General features: G+C 45.9%; 1 long non-coding RNA gene across 1 annotated transcript in view; it reads left to right on the forward strand.

Moving 5' to 3' along the window:
• The window catches only part of LOC134486644 (uncharacterized), a 32,986-nt gene extending 14,491 nt beyond the window's left edge, over positions 1-18,495 (forward strand). The window contains exon 4 of the long non-coding RNA XR_010065954.1: positions 879-18,495. This is a non-coding gene — a long non-coding RNA (uncharacterized LOC134486644). The remainder of the gene's footprint in view (positions 1-878) is intronic.
• The last annotated feature ends 1,285 nt before the right edge of the window (positions 18,496-19,780 follow it).

Raw genomic sequence — 19,780 nt, forward strand, 5'->3', positions numbered from 1 at the left:
TGTAGCCTCTGTTGTCCTTATTCTAGCTTTGCTCTCCAGACTGGAATTGAACTTAAGATTCTCCTTGCTCAGCTTCCACATTGCCGAGATTATAATCCTGTAAACTACACCTAACTTTTACTTTTCTGTTTTAGCATAAAAAATTCCAAGCCTGGTAAAGTCTCCTGAGGTTGTTTACTTGAAGCTTCTGCAATCATTTGCATCCGTGTTTCTGACTTTGTTTCCCTCCTTCACCATCTATGTGTGTGTTGTGTGTGTGTGTGTTGTGTTTGTGTGCCCGTGCCTAGGAATGCAGAGTCTCACACAGGCTTTCCCAATGAGCTATTTTCCCAATGAGTTCATGTTTCTTGAATGTAGGACACAACGGGCTAGAAAATATGCAGTTTTTGGTGTTTTCTTTTGGGGGAAACACTATAACTCTCAATCACTCTTTAGTGCCCATATAAATTCTCCTTTCCCCCCGGTTTGCTTTTGGTCGGTTATATTTTCTAAGAATTTGTCAATTTTCTCTAAATTTTCAAATTAATTGGCATGTTTGAAAATAGCATTGTTTTCCTAAAATTATTTCAAAACTTGATTGGTATTAAGTTAATTTAGTGTTAAATGTTAAATGTAGAATATTTTGTAAGATTTTTCAAGTCAGCTCTAGACGGGTGTGGTGGTTTGAATAGGTTTGTCCCCCATAGATTTCTGTGTTTGAATGTTTGGCCCATGGGCAAAGGTATTATTAGGAGGTGTGGCCTCGTTGGGGTGGGTGTGGCCTCGGGGAGGTGTGGCCTTGGAGTAGGTGTGGCCTTGTTCGAATAGGTGTGGCCTTGGTCGAGGTGTGGCACTGTAGGGGTGAGCTTTGAGGTCTCCTATGCTTAATTTCCACTTAGTGTCAACTTCCAGTGTCTTCCTGGCTGCCTTTGGATCAAGATGTAGAGCTCTGTGCTCCTCCAGCACCATGTCTACCTGTACACTGCCATATTTCCTGCCATGACATTAAGGGACTGAACCATTAAACTGGTAAGCCAGCCACAATTAAATGATGTTCCTTTATAAGCGTTGCCCTGGTCATGGTGTTCCTTCATAGCAGTCAAACCCTAAGATAGCAGATTAGATACTAAATGTTTAAAATGCTAAATGTTATTTTTTCTTTCTCTTGTTAATTTTTCTTTCTTTTGATTTTTGAGATAGAATTTGTCCCTGTAGTCAAGCCTGGTGTAGAGCTGATCAGAGTCCCAGTGCTAGAAGTAGAGCCCTGAACCACCATGCACAGCTCTTTAATTGTTTTAAGTAGCCTAAGCTAATTTAATTAAGCTTAGAATTGATATTAAACACTGAGAGGACACGTGAGGTATCTAAGCCATAATCAAAGAGCAAGAGAAGGAGACAACATAAAAAAAAGCTTGATACAAAAAGTAACAAGGTGTGCAAGCTGAACCAAACAAAACTAGTCCTTTGATTGTTCAAAATAAGTAACTAGGCAAAGATATTCCAGTATTCTTTCCCATGGGAAAAAATTGTCTTCGGACATTTAAAACACTGCTGATAATTTTAGGTTACAAAATGATATAGAGGAGTCAGACCTGTTGGCTTTTGTTTAATTCTCAAGAGAAAGAGAACTGCAGGGGCAGTGAAGAAAGAATTCTTTTTTTTAAAAAAAAGAAAAAAAGGTAAAGGGATTTGAGAGATGACTCAGTAGGTAAGAGCCCTGGCTGTTCCCCCAGATGACTGGGGTTTCATTCTCAGCACCCAAATGTCAGCACCCAGCTCTCTAGAACTCCAGTTCCAAGGGGTCTACTGCCCTCTTCTGGCTTCTGTGGGCACTGCATGCAGGTGGTGCACAGACATCCATGAAAGCAGAACACCCATACTTAGCATATTAGCTTTTGAAATTTGGGCAGCTGGAAAGATTATGTGTAGCAAATCATGGTACTATGTGCCTAGTACACTGGAGATGGAGGCAGGAAATCATGAATTAGTTCAGTTAAGCTACAGTGCAAGATTCTCATAGTAAAACAAGCAAAAGGGATTATAGGTCAAAAGAACTCCTTGGAATTTAATTTAATCATGTACTTTTTTATTTCTATCTTTTAAAAGATTTTTCAACTATTTTTATTCTGTGTCTGTTCAAGCATACATGCCTGTGTACCGTCTAATACAATGCCCATGGGTAGAAGAGGGTGACTTGATCCCCTGAAATTGGAGTTAGGTGTGGCTCTGAGTGTCCAAGTAGGTGCTGAGAACTTAACTAGGTTCTCTGCAAGGGCAGCAAGTGCTGTCTGCCACTGAGCCATCTGTCTAGACTCCTGTTATCTCTTTCTAAAAGGAAAAAGGAAATTTACTGTAATGACGATGCTGTTAGACTGTAGACCTTTCCCAGGGACAGAAGGCTCTTGCATCACATCCCAAATGCCTGCTTCATAAAAAGAAGAAATCACCAAAGATTATCATCACAGCCTGGGAGTGGAGCCACCTCCGCACTTGGTGAAAAGGTCCAGCCCAGTTGTAGAGGGCCGCAATAACATTCGCCACCACAAGATGGTGCTGGCTTCCACTGCGCCCCACGTGGAAAGCAGGGATAGCTTTCTCCATTACAAGATGGGACTGGTCTCCGCCGGGCCAGCCGACTTCCTTTCAGGAAGTTAACTGTGTGCACATGTGCAAGAGTGCCTTCGTGCCAGGTCTTTGCCCACTCCAGGGTGTGCCTAATGAGATCATGGGTAAGCAACCAATCAGGTGTGGATGAGCCACACTAGGGTGTATATAAGCCGCTCCATGCCAGCGCCCCTGGCCCCTCTCTTTAAGATTCAATAAACGTTTTAGCTGCAGTAGGATTCGTGTGTCCCTGTGTGTTCTTGCTGGCGAGACGATAGCATGGGATATCTGGTGCCGGAAACCCAGGAAAGAAACGCCACACCATCGCCAGGCACTGAGAGAGGAGTCCTCCGTCTGCGGAGGGAATCCAGAACTGTAGTGATTAAGGTAGGCTCTGAGAGATATGTTTGGTCTTGATCTGTTCCACTTCTCTCCCCTGCTAGAAGATGCGGCGGAAGTTTTTATTATCGTTTTAGCAGCCCTCGTGCTTTCTCTTTTGGTTTTTGGTTTTGTGGCTGCCACTAGGCACCGTCAGAGGTCGTGCCTAGAAGATGGGAAATGCCGCCCAACTGTGGTGGCGGGGCGGAGAGTGCTAGGGAAGTTACAAGGTAGCATGTCAGAAACAGAGTGGGATTAAAAAATTAAAGAGCTCAAGGAGAAAAGATAAATATAAGCAAAAAGGCCCTTCCAAGGACCTTGGATGGGAGGAAGCGAGAGGTTGGGGAAAGAACGCCCCAGGAGAGATGAAACAGAAAAAGGAGAAAAAAGTTTTGAAAAGGAGAAGTCTTTATCCGGTAAAGGAGCTAGAGTCTTCAGAGCTTGATAGCTCAGAGACAGACGAGCTTAGCTCCTCTGAGGAAGAGGATTTAAAAGATGAGGCAGCTCGCTATGAAGAAGAGCTTCACAGAGTCATACTGATCAGATTTTATAGAGGTAGACCGCCTGAAAATTTATTCAGGAGAATCAAACAAAAGGACATCTCAATGCCCATGCACAGCTTGATGGAGTTAATGTAATTGGGTTGTGAGTGGAAATATTCAGGACTGTGTTTCACTTCCATACCATTTGTGAATGTCAGTCGTGCTGCTCAGATATCCTGTAATATATCTCAGTATCTTACAGGAATTTGGTTTCAACACGTTGATGGACTAGTCCAGGAATTGAGACAATCCATCGTCCATATCAACTCCACTAGAGTGGATAGTCACCGTGGAAGTGGTGGGAAAGGGGAAATCCTACCTCTCTGCAGACACCATCTAGTTTTTCCTCTTTGTCTATTGTCTGTCCTTGGTGCACCAAGCTGTCCGTGTATGTCAGTTTATGTCTGTGGTTTTTGTTTCTTGTTGCTTAAATGTTTTATGTTTCATGTTCAAAAGAGAAAATGGTAAAAACTTTATCTGCCAGTCGTTCACATCTTGATTTGATTTTAACTCGTTTCAAAAAAGGAACAAGTGAATAAAAAGCAGTTTCAATCAGTCCTTGGAGCCCTGTATCTGTAGCCAGGTGTCTAGGTCAGCTGGAGAAGCTGTGCAGGAGTGAGCGTCTACATGAGCTGATTATTTGACTCAACAGGTGACTAGGTGCTTCTCTTAAAATCATAGCTAAAAAGGTAAAAATGGTGCTTGGTCTAAATATTAAAGATATGCGTAGCCACTTCAATTTTGTTTCTCATTGGTTTTAAATGTATAAATATGCTCTACATGCCTTGGTTATGGACTATTGGCTTTTAAGTTATTGGATATGGTTAAAAAGGTATAATATTGGTAACAGAAAGTTGACATAAAGCTGGTAATTTGGATAAAGTCATTCTAGACAACATGTGGCATGAGCCAACCTAGGGAAACAGGTCTAAATTGAGATAATATTTTTATGGAATTCTTACTCTAGAAACCAGGCTTCTAAAAGAATTTAGGGCAATGTCTCTTTGTTGAGGTATTAGAGACCGCACCATCGTGCATTCATATGTAGGAAATGGCAGTCAAACTTTGTAGCATGAAGTACTAAGTACTAAGTACTGTTCCTTTGTAGGTCATTTGGGAGCTCAAACTGGATTGCCTGGACCCCTTAGCAAGGGAGGACAATGATACCAGGCAGATTATAGGCCTTACATAGAAGCAATTAGTCAAAAAAAAATCTCATTCTTTATATATCCAAAACAATAATGCTAGAGAAAATAATTTGGTATACAAGTCAATTTATAAATACGAGTGCTCAGTGTCCTCAAATTAATCCTCGAGGACTTACCTTAATAAATAATATCTTTACTATATCTTAATAAATAAAAAGGGGGAGTTATCCCTGTATGCTAAATAATGCTCCTTTTATTTCAATTTTAAAATTTGGGTGCCAAGGAACACTCTGAGTGTTTATGGCACCCTACAACTAGGCATAATTCTGCCTAGGTGAAATAGAAAGATCCACATATTGGCATGATCCTGTTCAGATATTTTATGTGGGGAAGAGGGAATTTTTGTGTTTTTTCTACAGGATGCTGCAAGAGTATGCCAGCTGCCAGAGGTGGTTGCTGAGACTTGCTGATCCTGGGAGCCTGAAGATTCAGCTCTCGTGGTTCGGGTCCCTGGAGTCATTCCTCTGCCCTGAGAGGAAGGTGGAAGATTCCCACTCATCTTTTGTCATCACAGAGATTTTGGCGTTGCTGCAGTCAGTGTTACTGGTGCGTGTGTCCCGTCCCACTGTGGCCTGCTCTCTGACCCTCTGTGCACTGCTGCTTTCTGGAGAAGACTGGACTCCAGCCGTTGCTGCCCTCCTCATTCCCCTGGTGACTCTTGCTGCCTTAACTGGTGTTGTCATTTTGTAGTCTATAGCTTCACAGGAATGCCACCTGGGTAAAGCTGCTGTGGACTGGGGAACTCTGCCCTGGTTATGCAGATCTCAGACATAGTTCCATTGTTTGCTGGTTGTTCCAGAGAAGAATGACCAATCCTAAACTGTCCTGGGAAAGACCTTGTTACTTTCACTGCTATTGTAGCAGCCATTTACTGCTATAGCCATTGTGTCTGCAGTGTCTGGAGTTACCCTCCCCCCAATCTATTTTTAGGCAAGCACAGTGGGTGAACTTTCTGGAGTAGTTGCTGACAATTGGGATTTCTAAATTGTATTATAGGAGCGGCTTGACTACGGCCCTTGGTGGTAACAGCTGAGGTGAACCGGATGAGGTGCCCACTACTTATCGGGGGTGGCTCTGTTTGGTGCAGCCCTATGCTGTGGATTAGTGTTCATGCTATGGTTGGTTTGCAAACTCAGATCTCAACAGAAACATGACAAGGTCGTTGTCACTCAAGCACTTGTGGCCATTGAACAAGGGGCCTCCCCTAGAATTTGGTTATCTATGCTCAAGAAATAGTCGACATCTGAGTTCTCTGCTCTTGCACCCCATGGATCTGTGGATCCATTGCACTGGGATGAGAGAGACTCAATGATTCTTTGATCAGCCCTTCTACATCGCTGATGTTTCCTCATTGCACGCAATAGGGTGATCATGATTTCCCCACCAACTCATTTTCTGGCTGGCCTCTTTTTAGAGTTCGCCCTAGGTCATTTAACAGTTACTGTCACACAGCACTGCGGTATCCAGAGACGGGCAACTTTCCTCATGCACAGACCAATCTAAGACACGGGGCCCAGTGGCGATAGGGTTACCCTTCGACGGATAAGGCTGTGACATAGAGGAACGACCTAAGACAGGAGCCACAGCAGATGGACGTAACTGCAGGGACCTAGACCAGCCTAGACAATAATTTATTGTTATTAATAAAACAATAAGGGGGAGAGGATGTCCCGTGCTATCTTCTCGCCAGCAAGAACACGCGGGGACACACAAATCCTACTGCAGCTAAAACGTTTATTGAATCTTAAAGAGAGGGGCCAGGGGTGCCGGCATGGCGCGGCTTATATACACCCTAGCCGCAGCGCATCCACACCTGATTGGTCGCTTACCCATGATCTCATTAGGCACGCCCCGGAGTGGGCAAAGACCTGGCACAAAGGCACTCTTGCACATGTGCACACAGTTAACTTCCTGAAAGGAAGTTGGCTGGCGCGGCGGAGGCCAGCGCCATCTTGTAATGGAGAAAGCTATCCCGGCTTTCCACGTGGGGCACAGTGGAAGCCAGCACCATCTTGTGGTGGCGAATGTTATTGCGGCCCTCTACACCCAGTGACCTCTCAAACCTCAACCTGCTTAGGAGTCATCTGCCAGTGTAAAGTTCCAAAACTGGGAAGCAAGACTTTAGCGCTCCTAGGAGTTCCCAGGTCAGGCAGTGCAAGGCCCACCCAGAAGAGGCCAATCTTCCCCAGTCACCACCTGGTTTACACAGGCTCTTTCCCACGATGAAACAAAGCCAGGAATGGCTCTCAGCTCAGTCCTATCACTGCACACAGGGCACAACAGCTGGGCCTCATCTAAGATCTTAGGACTGCTGTCGTTCCTGGGTTATTTCATTTGCTGATAATTTGTCCTTGTCCTCTAATAGAGAACAGATTGCAGAATTAGTTAGAGCATGGATGCAATGGCAGCCATTTTCCAGTGGGGTTAATAGGATAGAATTTGTGACTTCCCTGAGAATGCTATTTGAGGGCAGGGGCTTTGGATTTCTTCTCAGCAGTATCCTTAGCTGCTAGAGAGAGTAGAGCCTTCCTGAACAATCAGAGAGAGAGAGATGTAATATTTGCCGTGTGTGTGTGTGTGTGTGTGTGTGTGTGTGTGTGTGTGTGTGTTTGTCCCTCAAGGGGCAATGAGGGACAGGGGTAAAACTTGGGTACCACAGACCACTTCAAGGCCACTTCCAATCCTAGCTTAGCTGTAGGATTTTGCAGGGCACAAACACCAGAGCGAATGTTCCTCATGAAGTTCTAGGTAGGTACATAAAATCAGAGCAGGGGACATAGTAGAGGGCAGATCAACAAAATCCAGAGTCCCCAACCCCCAAACCCTCAATCCTATAAGGGAATGTGGTGAGTTGCCAAAGCAGAGAACTCAGAAGCAAATATCAAAGCCAGGAAGCACAGCCAGGAATCCCAGACCAGAAAGATGAAGAGAGAGAGCAAGTGGGTAGATCACAGCTTAGAGGGGCCCAGGCCAACCGGGAGCAGGCATTGGAAGCTTGCTTTAATGTGCTTCCAGAGCCAAGATGGGGTGGGCGAGTCAAGGTTACTGGGGCCATGGAGGCTGGACAGAATGGGATTTCTGGGTCTTCTTGCTCCCCCGAGCAGAACCTGGAAAAATAGTATGAGGAGGTAGAAGCCATACGGCCGTCTGCAAAGGGGGTGAGAACCTGGATATTCAGCCTGGATCCAGGACTCAGTGTCTGCACTGTCACCAAAGAGCTGGCATACACCTGCCTCAGTGTCCCTGGCAGGACTCAGGCTAGGTTTCAAGAAAGACTGGAAAGAATCCCACTAAGTCTGCACCATCCCTTCTGTGTTACAGGGTGGTAGCACATATTTGAAATCCCAATCTTTGCCACAGTCCGGGGTTAAATTTCATCCTTCACTAAATCGTGAGTTTGACGCCAACCTGAGCTCTGTGAAATCCTATCTCGAAGCAATGTTACTAAAGCAAAAAGGCAGAATGAAAGCATTATGACAAAGTTCTAACTCCCAGCTTGGCCTTGTGGGTACAGGATGGAAAAAAAACACAAACATTAATCTTTTCAAAATTGTATTTAAAAAATAAATAAAGTCTGACACTCAAAAGACTCAGGCAGTCATCTGAGGACTTCCAATTCCTTCTAGAATGTGCTCCCTGACTGCCAGCGGGATAAGTTTCCCTCCAATGGAGCTGGTCATCCGCTGTTGTCTTCTCCTGCAGTTCCACAGCCTCCTGGGCAACACATCATCCTTACAGCAGTGGAGTTACTTTACCCACAAGGTGACTGCTCTGAGGCAGAAGGTTTGCAGTGTATTTTCAAGGTATGTTTTTTGGCTAGTGTGATAAAACACCAAAGAGAAGCAAGGTGTGGTTTGTGAGAATCCCGTATGTTGAGGGAGATAAGGTAAGGTTACAGAAAGGGCTCTCACCAGAGGCAGTGGAACAGGTGGTCCAGCTCGGTCACCTCTACATAGATCAATACACAGAGAGCTCAGGATGGAACTGTGCTGGATTGTAATGTTCAAGCCTTGCTCTGAAACCTTCCATAGCAGTGTCTCTAGCTGGGGACCAAGTGTTCAAACACACGGGCTTGTAGGGACATCACACACTGAGTCCACAATGCTAGAGTTGAGGTTAGTCACTGCTCTCACAGCCTCTTCATCTGTGAAAAGATCGTCTGTAGGAGCACAGTGCAGCTGTGAACATGGAGCTTGAAAATGTTTTAGAAGGGTTTTGTAAACTGAAGTGCAAGGAGGAACAGAGCATGGCGGCGGATGCCTGTCACAGAAGCCTTTGTTATGCTGAGACAGGGTGGCAACTTTTGTCCCAAATGTGTAGATAGATATTGTCGTCATGGTCAACATCATCATCATCACCTCCTTTTGCCTTAACTGTGTTTCCTCCAAATTTTCTACTAGATTGAATGATGTTGTAGATTAGAATTAAGTTTGACCCTAATTCCAAAACAGTATCAGGTCATTCCATAATGAAATGACTTAAACATGAAAAATGTATTTCACATAAAATCTATGAGAACAGTGTAACACTGTGGTCTTTCTGCTATGTCCTGAGACATGAGATCATCTAAGATCATCTCACAGTCCAGTGTAGTTACACTGCTACATAGTCACACTACATCCCGCCATTACACCATTCTCCCTACAATTCCTTAGAACAAAGTACGTGCCCCTCCCTCTTAGGAAATCTTTCTTCTTCTTACCTCCACTAGCCAAACAATGGAAGCTGGGAAACATGGTTTATTCTGTCTAAATAAAAAAATGTGTCTGGTCCTCTTACTTGTAAGGGAGACAGGGGTCTCTACATAGGTGGTCTCTTCTCCATCCTCATCTTCGTCTCTCTCATCTCCCTCTGAATAGCAGCAGCTGACCTCTGCTGACCCTAAAACCTTTTTGCTTTACCACTGAGAACCAATCACACTCCTGCTTCTCCTCTTCTTTCTGTAAATGTACCATGTCTCAGCACAGGGCTGACCACGGCTTCTCTTCTCAGCCCCAACTCTCCTCTCAGTCATGGCCCCAACTCCCAACCCAAATAAGAACCTGCTGTCCTTCCTGAGTCTGGTCCAGGGAGGAACGTGTCCACTAAAGGGCAGGCCCATGCATCCAGGCAAGGCCCATGCATCCCTGCTCAGGACCAGGAGACAAGGGAGAAAGTGCAGCAGGTTCATCAGGCAACAGGCCCCTCTGAAGCCCAGACTAGGTTGGTTTAACACAGTAGAGTGGTTGTTCTGAGTAAAGTGCCTGGTCTTGCTGTGGAACCATGGCCAGCCTCCTAGTGTGCCCTTTCCAAGAGCATTCTAACTCTTCAGTGCTGAGTTCAGTTCCTGCTCCCATAGGCTTGGTTCTGCAGGGCCTGTTCCAGTGCTTACCTGCCCTGCGTGCACCTCTGGTCTGTGTGCTCCAGTGCACACCTGCCCTATGTGCACCGATGGTTTTTGTGCTCTGTAACAGGCGCAGAACTCCATTCCTGCACAAAACAAATCACATGAGCACAGACATCTGTGTTTTAGCAGATTTCACTGAAGACTGAAGAGATGAATTTACATAGAAAAAATACAAAAATCATAAAATTGAATATTAGATTTCTGTACAGTCTAAAGAAGGACTCCATTCCCAGTCCCTGGGTTCTGGCTGTCGAAGAAGGCACACGCCTAACTGTGCCCTTTTTAATTCTCAAAGTCTATATACAAAAGCCAATTCATAGACAATTTTTGAAAATATTTATTTCAGAGATTAGGCTCCACAGTGTAAGTCATGGTGGTGTCATTCTGCTTCTTGGGGTCAGGGGTTGGGAATAGAGAGGATCACATCTGTGGAGCAAGGTGCTTGGCTGGGCAGATCAGTTAGCTACATTCTATAAAGAGTCAAGCTTTTGGGGTAAAAGGCATTTTCTTTTTGATCTGTAAGATGGGCTATCTGAGGTGCCACTGACCCCTGCTACTACAGCTCTAAGAGGTTTTCAGCAGAGGGTCAGTCCCAGGTGGCCATCAGGTAGAAACCCTGGGGGAAGCTCCCACTCTTCTGTTGTTTCTCTTCTATGCCTGGGTGCCCAGATAGTGTTTACACTGCTCTAGGGAAAAGGTCCCAAGCTCCCAGGTCCCAGGCTTCCCTCAGTCCTCTATCCTCTGCCATCTGACTCTGTCCCTAGTCTGGGAAAGACTGCGTGCACCAGAGACTAGGGACACAAGCTGTATTGCAGATGTCCAGGACACAAACATTTGTACACATGCATACATAGGGGTTGTTCTCCCTCTCTCTCTCTCTCCCTCTCTCTTTTGCTGTGTGTGTGTGTATGTGTGTTTATGTGTTTGTGTTTATTCTGTTTCCTTTTGTGTGTACGCGTTTTTTTGTGTTGGGTCAGGGCAGAGTGTGGGTGGGGTGGGCACACTCTTCCCATTCCTGTGACATGTTGCTGGCACAATCTGCTGAAGTAGTGTGACACCCTGTGAGGCAAAAGACCTCTCTCCTGTCCTTACAGCCATTTCTGACATTTCCTGCCTAACTAGATAACACATGGAGATTTCCACTCCCAGGACGGAGGGGGCTCTCTTCCTAGGACTTTGGGGACCCTTGCTCATCTCACCAGCTCAATGATTCAGGTGGCCCTGCCACCTCCACTCTCTTTTGCCTTTTGACTGGTTGCCAATTGGAACAGATCCAGAAAACAGTTTCCACCCCCAGACGCCCATGGGAGAAGGCTGGATGGGTTTGTACCCCTCAACAGTTCCAACTGCTCCTCTGCACAAACCCAATGCTCCAGAGCTTTCCTCTAGAAATAGCATCAAAAGAATGTACTCCCTTGCTTAACACGCCAAGTTCTAAGTAGCATCCTAAGAGCATTCCAAAGTGCACATCTACAGGGGAGTGCAGGGGACAAAAAGGACTGAACTGCCTGCATTCCATCCTGGCCTGTTAGCTAAGGGTAAGTCCAACCTGGGTCAGTCAGCATACCCCTGGGGCACACCGGACCCTCCCTTTCTATAGGCCTCTCAAATCTCCCTTGGAATGTTCCTTCCTTTGGATCCACTTGTCTGCAGTTCAAGACAAGTGGATCCAAAGGAAGTGGATCCCCCCTTCCCCCACTTTCCATTTCCTATGAGTCTCCTTAACTTGGTTCCAACCACCCCTCATTCCCACCTCAATCCAAAGCAAGCTCAGAGCCACCCTGACTATTCTGTTCATGGACATATTCCCAGAGCCTGCCACACCTCAGAAGTCAACCAACCAATCACAAAGCAAAGGAAAAAACACACCAACACCAGAACCCAATTCCCAAAGCTCTGTGAGCCCTGCTTTTTCAGTCTTCAAAATAGGAGTGCAAGGTTCAATGTGGAGAACCCATAGTCCCAGCTCCTTGTGAAGCTGAGGCAGGACGATCACTGGAGAGAATAGCCCAGGCAAGAGAGGAAGACCTCGTCTTAAAAAGCTAAATGTTTTCAGCCCAGTATCAGCTTGGTGGGATAAGGGAGGTTCCCTGTTGACTTGAATGGAGAGGCAGTAAGATAGTCTTCTATGGTAACTTTCCATTATACCACTGAGGTCAGTTAACACAGGAAAAACAACCCACCCTGGGGCCCAAACATCTGGACTGACCTGCTTCCAATAGGAAAATGTTGTACCCCTCATATCCCAAGAGGCTGACTCCATAGAAGTCTGAAATGTCTGGGGCTGGTGCTTCCAAGAGTGTGCTCCCGGGCAGTGGGAGGGGTCCAGGGCTAGGATTTGAACAGGGGGCGGGAGACTGCAAACACAGGTCTGCATGTGGACTGGTGAATCCTGGACAAAGGCCCGGGATGCAGTAGACATTCTGGGACCTCTGACCCTGTTTGATGGCAGGACCGCTACCTGGCACAGTAAGAAGAAAGGAGGCTTTTGTCTGGTCACCATCCTAATGTGGTAGGGAGCAGGATATGGGTTAAATTGCTTTGTGTTAAGGAGAGGGTACTTGGGGTTCCAGAAAGACTGGTTAGCTCAGTCTGTCTTCCTCATCTGAGATGCTGCCAACCTCCTCCCATAGGCTTATTTGCATATTGTAATGGTTGCTTAGCCTGTTTCCAACCCTGGCTCCAACACCAAAACCACAGAAATAACACCAGTCAATATTAGCCACTTCCCTCTCATAATCTGTTCCCTCATGCTACCTCTTCCCTGAGACCCTCTCATCCCTCCTCTCTGTGATAGGCAGGTGCTGCAGGGACCAGCCCATCCTGGTGCATAGTTCTCCAGCCTGGATACTTAGCTGGAGTTGAAGTTCCCATTGTTAGTACCTGTAGGGAGCCGGATTGGATTTGGGCCTGGCTGTTTTGTGACTGTATAGCTCAAAGTGGCTACATGACTCTTGGCCACACATACTCCTCTATTATGACTGCCATAAAGCCTCGAGATTGTGGGACAAAAGCCTCTCCCATGAATTTACGGCACAGGAAGATAATATTCACGGGATGCTTCAGCCTAAGCAAAAATCAGTTATCTCCTGAGTCAACACCCGGTGTATCCACTGCCTGACCTCATCGTCTACCGCCTGACCTCTTTGCCTCCAGCTATCACTGCCTATATCCTCATCTCCCCCTCCTCTGTGTTTCACAAAGGTCACTTCCCCTACCTGAAAGCCTTAAAAGCTGTAACGTTCATCCCAATAAACGAGACCTTGACAATAGAATCTTGCTTGGTCTTCTTCTTCTCTCGGCCCCCATAGGCCTAAGGGTACCGCACCTTCGGAACCCTGAATAACTGGGTCCCCACTGGCAGGGACAATACCGATGCATATTTATTGAACATGTGGATGTGCTCACCACTGTGTGAGGCACTGTCCATACACCAGGTAGGTGAATGTTATACCCATTTTACTGATGGGGTAACTGAGGCACTACACCATTTTTTAAAGGTTGCACACCAAAGTCAACCTAAACTAACTCCAGAGACCTTGTCGTCTCACCTCTGTAGCATCCCCATAATGTCATCCTCCCCACTGCTACATCCTCACAGATGATTCTCTGAGTCCTGGACACACACAAACACACCCAGGTTATGGCTTTTTTCCTGAGGCTCCTGACTACAAGAACTCGCTCCAAGTGGAGAAGCAGACACCAGAAAGCCTTGAGAGGACAGGGAGAGACAGATCCAGGCCCTCCAGAGGGTGAGAAGCAAAGGGCTAAGGTTTGGATCATTTGACTGGCACCACAAGACTCAGGTACTGTACAAATATTCTCCCCTTCACAGGGCTGAGCAGAGGAGAAAGGGACTAATGGAGCAGCTGAGGAACCCGTCGAGTTCAGGGAGCTGGAAATGCTTGTCCTGAAGCAGAAAGCCCTACCTCCAAGCCTTGCTTCAATCTGGAGTCCCTGCCCCCTGCTGGGCCACTGCAGAAGGTACAAAGCCATCTGAGGAGCTCTTCACAGGGTCTCAGTCCAACCATGTTGTAGCCACATCTAAATCAAGCCCCTTTTGTAGGCGTGGACCTTCTTCCATATCCAAATTCTGGTATCGATGGCAAGATTTACTGACAGTGTGCATTAAGTCCTGCACAGCATCTCTGGGTGTGTGACCCACGTGCTTTCTGTCCTCAGGAAACTATTGTGGCCAGCATCAGCGTATTGGGTTCTAGCAGCTCAGAACAGACCACTGCGTCTTGAGCTTTGGTGTCTTGGTGATATGCCTGGCTGAGTCCACTGGGGTTCTGGTTCCTGGGCCATCCTGGGGCATCTCAGGGTATCCTTCCAGCTTGCCTCCTGGTGCCCCCTTCTCCCATGCCCTTCTGGGTTCATACAGGCTAAACCAGCTCCTCTGAAAATGCTTGATACCTTGGGTTTATTGGGGGTTGAGCACTACGAGATCAGGCAGTTTGCCTCTGGTAAGAAGAGAACTGGCAACTCTGCTTGGTTCTCCTGGCTCTTTTGGGGGCTGTCCCTGAAGGATCCCTCCCAGGTACCCATTTCCTTGACTTTCCCCGCACCATTGTTCTCTGAGTCTCTCATTCTTTCACCAGGCGGTAGATGTGGTGCTGAGCCCAGTGTTCGCTTGTTGGCAGTGGCAGATACCAAGTCATCTCACTGACACATTCTTTTGTATTTCAATTAAGGAATTCTTTTACACATCTGCGTGTGTGTGTGTGTGTGTGTGTGTGTGTGTGTGTGTGTGTGTGTGTGTGTAAGTGTGTAAACATGTACTTACCTTGCTGGGTTGGCCTGATATTGTTTGACAGGATTTCATGGTTTCTAACTCCACCCATTTTCCTACAAATGAATTAGAGAAGTCTGATTCTTTGTCTGCTCTTGCTTTCCCAAGACAAGGTCTTGCTTTTAGGAGGACACCCTGGACCTCTCCATGTAGACCAGCCTGTCCCCTAAGTGCCAAGATAAAAGGTGAGTGCTACCACTGCTTGGCAACACCAATTCTCCTTCATTTTACCCTAAGCAATACAATGGTAAAAACAAAGACTCAGGGTTTGTTTCTTTGTTTCTTTGCTTGTTTATTTGAGATTGTGTTTCTCTGTGTAGCCCTGGCTGTCCTGGATTTTGCTCTGTAGATGAGGGGCTATCAAGCACTGGGATTTAAGGTGTGTTCTACCACTGCCCAGGAGAAGAATGGTTTTTCCGTGAGACTTCTTCACTTACCACACAACACAGAGGGGAATGCCACATGAACCAGAGTGCATGCTGTGAATTGACAATCCTGATGCAGGTTCTGAGACCTACAACTCTGGTGCAGAAACCAGGAAGGTCTGGGTAGGGAGTTGGGCACAAGTGAGAAACAGTCTTACACCACTAGGTGACACTCAAGTACCAGTTTTCTTTCCTTTGGCACCTATTTCTACAGTGAAATCTTGTGTAAGGTGATAAGGGGATGTTAAGTATGCTGTAATTAAGATGGCATGGAAGACAGATTACACACACAAAGAGAGCGAGAGCGAGAGCGAGAGCGAGAGCGAGAGCGAGAGCGAGAGCGAGAGCGAGAGCGAGAGCGAGAGCGAGAGCGAGAGCGAGAGCGAGAGAGAGAGAGAGACTGCTGAGAAGGGCTAACCGTCGCCATTTTGGATGAACAGAACTTGTGAGTGAGGACACAGTCATGCACAGAAGGAGAGATATTGTTTGCGGTGTCTGCGCTATGCATGGTTTACATGGAGCTGTTCAGTAGGAGGAAGGAAAGCAAACAATCCCAGCAGCATCCAAGCCGATGCTTAGCCTCTGAGACAAACCGTCCCCTAACTAAACGCTCTCCATTCCCAACCCAGGACAGCGGCAGTCTCCCCCTGTGACCATCATAATGCTGGGGGAAGGAAGGACAGCTGCAGGGTGTGCAGCAAGGCAGGAAGAGCAACCGTGAGTCCTGGAGGATGTGGGTCATCCACGGCTCAAGGTCTTCCTGTGACAAATGAAGTGAGCAGGGACCTGAACCCAGGCAGGCTTTCTCCCACATTCTCTAAGTCGTGTGAGCACCCCGGGAGACTGAGTATGCCAGACTGGTCTGAAAACACAGAGACAGTGTGTGAGCTTAGGTTATGCTGTGACTAGCACAGAGCAGAAATGTTGCCCACCAATCGGCAAGAAAGCAAAACAGTTATGAATCTGAATGACCTGGAAAGGGACTGAAGGCAGAGCTATGGTGACAAATCTCAAATGACAGACATGGGGTCACAGGGATCTGACCAGTGTTACCCTCATCAACCACACCAGACAGACCCTTGTGGTGTCTTTGCTTGAACTAAGATCTTGCTGTATATTCCAGGCTGACCTCAACCTTCATTCCTTTGACTTCAGCCTCCTGAGTACTAGAATTACAGAAGTCATGCACCTAATTTATTACCTTTGACGATACTTTATATACATATATATGTATTAGAAACCTATACATTATATAATATTATATATATTACATGTATTATGTTTGCATGTGTGTGGAATGGTGTGTGTGTGTATGTGTGTTTGTGTTTGTGTGTGTGCATAATGTCTTCCAAGCCACCTTCATCACAGCATAATTAGCACTCCCTTGTCAACTTACACAAAGGTTTTGTTGTGTTGTACTATGTGCATGGCTAAGTCAGAGGACAACTTGCATGAGTAAATTTTCTCCTTCAAATATGTGTGTTCTAGGAGTTGAACTTAAATCATCAGGCTTAATGGCAAGCACTTTTGCTTAGTTAGCCATATTGCTGGCCCTTATGATAGATATCTTTGAAATCAACTCACTTATCTTTTTCTTTTTTCTTTATTCCTTATTTACCTTAGCAATGCAATCATGAAAACAAGAACTCTGGCTCCTTTGTTATTTGATTTGGTTGAGACAAGGCTTCTCTGTGTATTCTTGGTTCTCCGGGAACTCACTGTGCAGACCAGTCTGACCTCGGACTCAGAGACTAAAGGCATAAGCCACCACACCCAGTTTGTTTATAAGCAAATTAACTATTAGATAAGATATGTCAGTAGATGTAGTATTTATAAGACATCCCCATGTACCACGCTGGGAAGACCCAACACCAAAGAACCTCTCAGGCTACACACAAAGGCAGCCTGCTCCTGTCTCTCCAGCCTCTGCTCATGTGACTTGCTCAGAGGAAGGCCCTTGGGGACTAGAACTCTGCTCTTGACAAATCTTACTCAGTACCCGCACACCAGGCCTGGTACATAGCTATTACACTTTTCAACTCTGGGTGGCGCTTTGACAAAAGTCAAGCCCCTCAGTATAATACATATCATGTGTACATATATCTTACACAGAAACATATATATACACGCATATATACACACATACGTGTGTGTGTGTGTGTGTGTGTGTGTGTGTGTATAGTACATAGGTATTGGGAGCGGCTAAAGATGGCGCTGACATCTAGTGGTTGTTTGTGGTATACAACCATTAAGCCGTGTCTTTGGCCTTCCTCTGGCACTTACAAGGCCAGGGTGATATGCATGCTAATAAGGTATCTCATACTCCACCAATCCCCAGAGGACAAGTTTACAGCCACTGTCTGTCTTGTACTTAAGGCCTTTGTTCCCCGGGGTCCCCCATATCAAGAATGAGGTGTTCCTGCAATAAAGGCTGTTGAGAAGAACCCAACAGTGTTGCGTCTTCCTTGCTGGTCGAGGTGGGTGCAACAACTGGTGGCCATGTACGGAGACCCGAGACAATTCTCTTTTCTCGTGTGGGTTCAGAACTTTCCAGCCTCAGGACTGCTACGTCACTAAGTTCCCGGATGGGACAATAAGGCTCCCGGATAGGGGACTATAAGGCTCCCGGATAGGGGATGATAAGGCTCCTGGATAGGGGCCAATAAAGCTCCTGGATAAGGGAATATAGAATTCCCTAATAGGACAATAAGGTTCTCTGGAGTAAGCAGAGACGATGAAAGCCTTGGTTTAGAGGTTAAAAAGTCTGTGGTCTAGGATTTGTAATTTTGTTTCTTCTTTGTGTGGTGAATTTGTTTTTCTTTTGAATTGCTACCACCCTGGGCATGAGTGCATTTTCTGGGAAGAGCCCACTAATGATGAGGTACAAGATCGTGTGTAAATAAACACGCCAGCTCGCCCTGCTCGTAAATCGATCATAAATAAGGTCGTAAAGCATGGGAAACTCACACTCCACCCCGCTCCTGTCAGCTCTTCAGGAGCTTCTTGGTCAGCATAAGCTTAAAATCGAAAAGAAAGTCCTGTTGAGATTTTCTGATGAATGTAATTGTTGTGCTCCGCGGTTTATAGTGTCAGGGTCGCTCACTTTAATCGCGTGGGACAAATTAGGAAAAGATCTGGATAGGGAAACTACAGAGGGCAAGCTTAAACCAGGGACAAAGCCACTTTGGCGTTTGGTTCGTGCCTGTTTAGAAGATAAACAATGTGAAGAAGCTGTTAGGACAGGTCAGAAAATCCTTACAGAGCAACAAAAGAGTATGTCAGAAGGGGAGAAAGTTTTGAAGGAAGGAAAGAAAAGAAAGGGAGGAAAAGAAGTAAAAGAAAAGACAGAAAAGACCAAGGAGAGGATAGACAGAGACAGAAGTAATAATCAGGACCTAGAGACAAAGAAAATATATCCCTCATTAAAGGCATTGACCTTGGGAATGTCTAGTGACTCAGAGCTCAGTGATAATGACTTAGAAGACCTTGAGGAAGAAGCTGCTCGGTATGAGAAAGAGATTTATCATCCTGACTGGCCACACACCAACACTATGCAGAAACAAGCCAAAGAATTAGATAAGAAAGCACTTGCACCAACGGCACCCCCTGAACCTCCATATAACTTTCAATGTAGAACAATGGTGAAGCTTGCAGGAGGTACTTCTTTTTGCCCAGAAGTATGGAAAGAGTTAGGATTGAGTTTTCCACTTTTTCTGGATGCAAACGGGCAGCAACATCATGAACCTATTAATTCAAGACAATAAAGCAATTAGCAGAGTCAGTTAAAACCTATGGAGTCAACGCAGCTTTTGTTATCACTCAAATTGAAGCTCTTGGCAGATACTGTCTCACCCCTGGAGACTGGGGGAGTTTAGCCAGAGCTTGTCTCTCTCTCCAGGTCAATATTTGGATTGGAAATCTTTCCTTTATGAAAATGCTAACACTCAAGCTGCCATCAACTTGGCTTCAGGAGCAGACCCTCAGAGACATTGGGACGCTGACATGCTATTGGGAATAGGCAGATTTGCTCTGGACCAGACTGGTTATCCAGATCAGGTCTATACCCAGATTAATGAAATAGCCATTAAAGCCTGGAAAGCATTGCCTAATAGAGGTGCAGTCTTCGGGAACCTCACCAAGGTTCTGCAAGGACCCACAGAGCCATTTTCAGACTTTGTAGCCCTCATGGTGGAGTCCGCTACCAAGCTCTTCAGAGACCCTGATACAGCTATGCCTCTTATTAAGCAGCAGTGTATGAAGAATGTACAAAGGAATGTAGGACTGCTATAACGCCATATAAACATAAAGGTTTAGAAGTTTGGATGAAGGTCTGCAGGGAGATAGGAGGGCCATTGACTAATGTTGGCTTAGCTGCAGCAATGATGCAATTAAGAAAGAAGGTTACTACAGATACTTGCTTCAAATGTGGTCATAAAGGGCATTATAGAAGTCAATGCCCTGAAGGA

The sequence above is a fragment of the Rattus norvegicus genome, chromosome 4 (assembly GCF_036323735.1).
Source record: "Rattus norvegicus strain BN/NHsdMcwi chromosome 4, GRCr8, whole genome shotgun sequence".
Taxonomy (NCBI): Eukaryota; Metazoa; Chordata; class Mammalia; order Rodentia; family Muridae; genus Rattus; species Rattus norvegicus.